Genomic DNA, 8,004 nt, shown 5'->3' on the forward strand with positions numbered 1-8,004 from the left:
AATTCTGTCTTTAGGACTTGTAGCTGTGGGAAAGTAAAGCAAATGAATAGATTAGAAATACTTGTACAAATGAAATGTATTCTTGCAGGTTTATAAAGAGGAAGGAAATAGAGTAAAATGATTGACACATTTTGCAAAACTGTCAGACTTCTAAATGTGACTCTCAGCACTTAGCAAATTTCATATCCTATGTAGAATGCAATGTTCAAATTTATCCTCAAAACATTTTACCAATTTTATTGCTAAGAAAGCACTAGCAACTTCTATAATGTTCATAGACATGATGGGAAAGTATTCTGCTATCAGATAATAGGGGAAAAATTCAGGTTCTATCTAATTACTTACAGATATAAAATATATGGAGTGCAGTTAACCATATGAGGATTTGTGGGTGAAAAACTTTGTTGCATTTATTCTTCCCACTAAACTCAAAGATAAGGTGTGTGTCTGTCTGTACCTTACATAGATAGCATAGAGATGAAAGAGAATACAGTAAACTCAATGCATGTTCATGTTTGACACCACAGAGAGGGTAAGTCCATGCCTAACAGCTTCAAACAGCTTAGCAGAGCAATGGATTTTGGAGACAAGATAGCGTTTGTGTCACACCATTGAAAGCTTAAATGCCATGTCTAGGACAAATAGTTTTCCCAAGGCCATGTCTAACCTTCAGTCATGCACTTTTCATGTAACAATTGACTAGTCCACACCCACACGCCCTCACTGCTGGACCAACAGAAAAGGCAGAGAGCAGGAAAGAAGCTAAGCTTCATCAGGACAGTGAGGCAGAGGAGGCCAGTCTAATGATGATCTGTCGCTTTTCCCTCAGGGAACTCGAAAAGGATATTTGCAGAAGGATAGAGCAACATTTACCAAGTACAATGGGTGGACCAGAGTCTTGGGGGAATTACTGAAACTCAAGGCAGTACCAGCGGGTAAAGTGCTTGTAGACTGTGCAAGACAAAGAAAGTGATCTAATATTTACATAGGCTGCCTCAGAGAAGACTCATGTACATGCTGAAAAACCTGTGATGAAGCTAAATTTATGTCTAAATTAGTATTAAATATGGACCACAAGTATATGCCTGCCCGAACTGTTTGTCATTGTTGTTGGTGGTGGCTGTTTTTTCTTTTAAAGAGAAAGAATAAACAACAACAAATAACAAGAACAAAAGCAGAAGCAAAGCAACATAAAGCAATAGAATTTCAAAACAATAATAGAGGGACAGGGAGATGGCTCTGTAGAATAAGCACTTCCCTGGCAAACACAAGGGCCAGAGTTCAATCCCCAGTTCTGCCAAAAAATAAAAATAAAAAATAATTGAAAATTTACAGTGGTTGTTACATTACACATTATTATTAAAAAATTTGTTTGTCAGATTACCAGATATAGGTATACAAGACTGAACAAAAAACTAAACATTAACTCTTCCTTTCAATAATGCTTAATTGTTTTCCTTGTACATTTTACTTTTTATTTTTTAATGTTTTTGAGATCATATAATGATAATATTAATAATAATAAAGACATTAGAGCCAGTAAACATTTAAAAGAACAAGATGAAAGGCAACCAGCTATGGTTGTTATATTGCAAACTGATGATTTGTTTAACTTTCAAAAATTGGAGACAGTGAAGGTCTTATTTGAAATGAGATAACTATATCCTAGCAAAGAAGGTCCAACACAAAGAAAGTCATAAAACATGGAATTTTTAGTACTCACAAAAGGTAACTTATTGTGATATATGAGTCATGGTTGACCATACATTCTACAACAAAAGGAAAACCACAGGGCACCTGGAATAGCTGCCGCCCATCTCAGAGCATGTGAGCTCTTCAACAAAGGAAGGGGTGTAATGCTCCGGACATTTTCAGGATTCCCTCACCATCCAGTGCAGACCTGCCCACACTCTGTTCTCTTATTGTAGCATTGTATTTTAAGGTAACGGAACAACAAAAATAAGATTACTTCACAACAAATACATAGCAATAATAATTTCCTCAGCTCAATGATTTCATTTCCACTGTCTGGAGTTAAATGAATCCAGGCTCCATAGCTTATCTTCTAGACATGGCCGTGTGTTTTTTCAGCTTTGTTTTGCTATTCATTTTCTGTCTCTTAAGGGACTTATGTTTTGACATATACTTTATTGTGCATAAATATGATAAGACATAGTGCTCATTTACACCTTTTAAATACACAAGAGAAAAATTACTCAATGTGCTTCATCAAACACATAGTCATCAACTCAAATCTCCATTGAAAACCTATCACTTATGTGTTTCTTTCTCCCACAGGCAGTTTAAACAGAATGATTCATCTGTTCCTATGAAGAGTAAAATAAATCAAATTGAAGACATATGTTGCATCCAATAGGTAACTTCTTACCTACCTGGGCATCTGGAGAAATGTCGCTGAGAATACAGAGGTAGAAAGTAAACATATATAGGCAAATGATAAACCACTTAACCTGGCACAGGAGACACTGGGAGCAGCCTACGAGGTAAACATCCTCTAGGTGTCTGTGTTGCAAACACGAGCAATTAGGAATGTTGCCCTCTAGGAAAGGCTCATGGGAAATGACACCTCCAGAGGAAGAGTCAACTGCTCAGATTTATTTTCTTCTCAAAAACGGTAGCAACAAATAGATTCAGACAAGTTCATTTCCCCCATATGTCAGTTATTTTGAGTGGTCTCTTGTTGATTTCCTGATTTTTCATCCTATATCCCAGTGGGTTACTAATAAGGAATGAAGGACCCATCACTTGTGATCCAAGACCTGTGAAGCCCTAAGTTGTGGAGCTGAGTTTCGTGAGAGTCTTCACAGAGAATGCCGGGAGACTCCAGGGCACTCAGCACACCACATGGCGAGAGCACTGCGTGCAAAGGACAAAGCCATCCGGGCTTTGGTAACTGATCTAGTCTCAGTAAATCCATTCGTGACCCACCTATCTCTTGTAGGTCCCACCGAGTTCCACGTTGTCATATTCCAACATAGAGATTAAAGATCTGCTTGAATGTTCATGGAAACGTTCAAATAAGAGTGAATCGTTCTAGGGAATCAAACAAAATTAGTTTTGGTTTCGCAATATGAACGGTGTTGATGAGGTCACCCAACCTGTGTGTACCAAAGCTACGCTATGTAGCTCACAGTCTATGGCACTTGGCTTTAACAGGAAATGAACTGAGTGGCTGTGGCCTCAGGTCAGGACTGAGCTGGATGAGAAGCGAGCCTGATTCAATGCTTAATGCTGCCCCCTAGGGAAACCTGTTGGGGTTCTCATCCAGCATGGTTTTCTTCCAGAATTATGCAGAGCTGAGTTTCTGAACTGTAGCACCCCAGCATTTTCTTCATTATCATAGATAACTCTTTCACTTCTACCATTTTTAAACTAAAATGTATACTACTAATTTCCATTAGTTCATGGAAAGGAACAATCAGTTTTGCATGCCTATATCTTTTAATCTAAACCAGTTTGAAGACAATGATATACAATGTAAATGAGTATCATTAATTTCTATCATCTTGTTTTAAAATTGTTTGATTTTTTTGTTCCACTCTTTAAAATAAAAAAAAAAACTGTTGAACATAAACTGCATTTACTGATGTAAACACATCCCCTGTGCTAAAGTAAGTTAATTTTTGTGTTAACTGTTGAGGCAAACATTATCAGTCCTTTTTATTAAAAAATGTTTGCCTTTCAAAGATTTGAGACTGATTTACAGTGACTCTCTGTGCACCTGCGGTCAGATTCCTGATAGCAGAGTTTGCGGTTACCTACTTCATTCGATTGCCCAAGAAGTAGTTTTAAAAAGAAAACAACCACCGTTCTCAATTCCTGATCCCACCGATAACTGTTCTTCACGATGATGTTCTGGTGTTGAAGAACTTGATGAAAGAAATATCCTTCCTTTTCCAATTCAAATACAATGCATTACTTTTTACAATAATACAATTCATAGACTCACTCTATCAGTTAAATTACTAGTCATCATTTTATTTATTTTTTTAATATATTTTAGTACAGGGTCTACAGGGCAAGCAGGATCTCACAATGTAGGTCATACTCACAGTGATCCTACTGTTTATCAACCACCCAGTTGCTGGGATTACAGGCACAGGCCACCACGCCCAGTCTCTATTGCGATCTATGCGTACCCCTGGGGCGGTGCCAGCATGGCAGACCCGGGATCGAACCCCAGCCACTGAGGTCTACCTAAGCAGGCATTTTAGTTCACTGAGCTGTCTCACCAGCCCTTAGTCACCATTTGAAGTTACACACAAGAACAAAAATGTTGTACATGTTAATCAGAGTATCCTATGATGTTCAATATGCACACATGTTCAACATTCTTTGCATCAAGTTAAACGATCTACAGAGACATTTATCATTTCTGTGTGATGAAATGTATACAACCTTTTCTATTATCACTTTGAAATGCACAGAGATGATTCCGTAGTTACTTGCTGTGTAATAACAGCACACCACAGCTCTTGGCTCAGTACTGATTTACAAATCTGGTCTCAGGGCCATGGATGCAGCTCAGTGGCACAAGCGTTTGCCTGGCAAATGAAGGTCCTCAGTTTGATCCCTAGTACCCAAAAGCAAACAAATAAATGGGCCACAAATAGCCATTAAATCTTTCCCACAGAGCCAGAGAAGTGTGGATAACGTCGCTGGTGCATTTGACAATCAAGTTTAACTATCACAGATGCCAGCTCCTGGTGCACCAGTGTCACTATTTATTCTGCTACCCTCCTGTGCAGATATTGCCAAAAGAACAAAGGTGACACTCCTTACAAGTTAACTATCAGGGTGGATTTTTATTTATGTGTCACACTAAAGCCTTGAGAAAACAACTTTTCCTATTTTCTTCATTTCTAAGAACTAAACAAGTTGTGAACTAAACACAGTTAGATCATGGCACTCAACAAAAATACACCAAGGAAGAGAATGAGTAGATAAAGAACAGGCTAGCACGCTGAGAGATAAGCTGAAAGTACCATAGAGAAAATATTTATACATGTGTTATGACTGACACTTTAAAATAGTGGATACATACATGATTAATAAGATGATTAAGTTAAGTTTTATGAAAGTCAATAATTGAGTATAGGCTCAGACAGCACAAAACTTTCATGTGAATGATTATGCAACCTGCTCATGGAAATTAAAACAATACTTGTGACTGCAAAACTTCTGTAAAATATGGATAGGCGTTCAGGTTGTGCTTTAGCCTAGTAGATGTTCATTTCTGGCTCATATACCCAAGAGACCGACACGTCTGCACACGTCTGACACAGGGATTCTGCTCACAGTCTCTCAACTCGCCACTCCCCACAAGCCCCTGAGGTCAAAGAGAGTCACATTTGCATCTGATTGACAGACTGAACATAGGAGATGAAATGGTGCGTGGATCACGGAGACAGTTACGTCCTGGTCTATGAACAGTGCACAGAGAAAGTGGAAGCAAAACTGAGAAATGCTACTATGTTTCTCTTTGGTTTCATTATTCAGGAAAACAGGAAGTGAAACTGGTGTTTGAGGCAACACAGAGAACTCCATAAAATGTATTTGAAGGAAGAAATTTTTACCATAACAATAATGAAGAAAAGCAAACTATAGTAAATCCAACAATAAAACTATTGAAAATGTCAGTATGCTGTAAACAACATCAGAAAACAAGCACCAGCTTAAACCAGAAAATAAGTCTCATACTATAAATGAATTGTTCACTGCTGTTATTCTCAAAGACTGATCAGTATATTATATGGGGAGTTTAATATATTGACATTCTTATCAAGATCAAGTCAGAAAGGATCTTTTCTCTCACAAATGTTAAATTTATGTAAGCTAGCATTTTAGATATTAGGTAATTATTTCCAAAATGCAAATTATTCAACTGAAAAATAACACAAATAAGCATAATTCAAATAATTAAAATACCCAAGACATAGGTTGCTATTTTCAACTTCATTAATTCATTGGCATATTTAAGTTATATGGTGAGAAAATATTCCGCGTTTCAAGTTGAGCGAGCCGTGCCATCTATGCTCAGGATACTGCAAAACAGAGGAGGAAGATCTGCCGGCGCGGTCGACGGTGCGGAGTCACACGCTGAAATGCAGGAGAGGGGAGAGCAAGAATCGTACGGCAACGTGACAAATACGATAGACAACAAGGCAAGCCATGTCATTCTTATAAGATGACTAGTTTGATATTCATACAAATTTCCAAAGTAGAATTCCTATAGACCTTTGATCAAGTTGGATGTTAAAAATTATGCAGTGCACGACACACATATTCACGTTTAAATGCACACGCATGTATGTGTGGGGGGTGCGTGTAAGAGCAGAATCTCAATGTGTGACACGCCAATTTTATGTTTTCAATGTCCCTGTAAATGTATTGCTGAATAAAAATGAATAGATATTTATATCAAGAAGTTACAGATTGTGTTTATTTATTATTAAAATTTATTCTCTGTTCAATTAAAACATTTCTGTTTTGCAAAGCAAACCTTTAAACCTGAAGTAACACTACTACAGAAAACAAGGGACAGGACACTGGCTGTGTGGAAACGGATCTTTTAATTTTAAAGACTGCCATAGCACAAAAGACTATGCTAGAGACTGTGAAACCTACAGTTTGTTTCTCTTTCAACTGGGCCTAGAAAGGTAGAATATCACACACACAAAAATACAGAAATAAGTATTGAATATATTTCCATCTTTCTTCAGAATATTGTGAGTTCCAGAGAGCTGCCTGGAATTTCAGTTCACCATAAGGTAAGGATATGACCTTCTGATAATCCTATTAAAACATAGACAGTGGGCAGCGACATAGCTCAGCTGACTAAGCACCTGCTTAGGCAAGCACAGCGACCTGTTTCATACCTGGATCAGCATGGCTTTGGCCTCATCCCTGGGCGGGCTGAGCCCGTCCCAGAGACCCGGTGTGATGGCGAACCCGCCATCCCAGTGCTCAGGAGGCTGAAGATAGGAGGATCACTGTAAGTCCTAGTTGCACATTGAGACCCTGCACCAAATACATTAAATAAACAAATAAAGAAAATGGGAATAACAGCTTAAGTAGACAATATAGAATATTACGCAAGTTTTTCATGAATTTATTCTGTGTAATAAATTAGTATGCATTTGAATGTGAAAACATATAGAACACAGTGAATTCTACTCAATGCTTATAATACATGATACACAAAACTAACAGTAATGTTGTCTTCCAAAATTACAATACAGTAACACCTTCATTCATAAAAGCTTCTTTTCTTCAAACAATTTGGTTCCCAAACAGAAGATTAGGGAAACTTTTGCTTCCCTTTCAGAACTCTACATGGAGTGACAGTCACAACATGGCCAGCTTGCCCTGAATTGGGGAACAAATTAAGCTCCTGAACTGAGGTCCCAGTGCAGGGCATGAAGCTTGCAATTTAGACATTCATATTAACAAGGTACTGTACAGTCAAGTAACAGATCACGTGCTGAGTGCAAAAAGAAATGACAGAAACTGAGAAAGTTCTTTTAAAGGAGGATTTAAATAGTGAGAATCATGTACAATGTCAAGGAGTCCTAAAAAGACTACTCAAATTACACATGAAATAGCTGAATTGGACCTCATGTGTGGAAGAGAAAATCCATAGATGGCATCAGAGTGATTTCACCAAGACAGATTTCATAACCCAGAATCCCATTTATAGCTGCTTCCTTTCTGTGCAATTGCTCCCTCTCAAATTGCATATTGGTTTTCATCCACTCATTAAAACACAAATAACATGCTTCCTCAGACTTACCTGAAACCACATCTCCCACCTGTGGTCGAGGTGGGGATTGATCCTCAGAATAAGGTCTACTTCATCACAACTATTCTGCTGACCACTTTGTGCATGGCCTCCTTCACATCCTTGTTCCTCAGGCTGTAGATCATGGGGTTCAGCATAGGAATCACCGTGGTGTAGAACACGGCCACCATCTTGCCCTGCTC

The sequence above is a fragment of the Octodon degus genome, unplaced genomic scaffold (assembly GCF_000260255.1).
Source record: "Octodon degus isolate 3935 unplaced genomic scaffold, OctDeg1.0 scaffold00239, whole genome shotgun sequence".
Lineage (NCBI taxonomy): Eukaryota > Metazoa > Chordata > Mammalia > Rodentia > Octodontidae > Octodon > Octodon degus.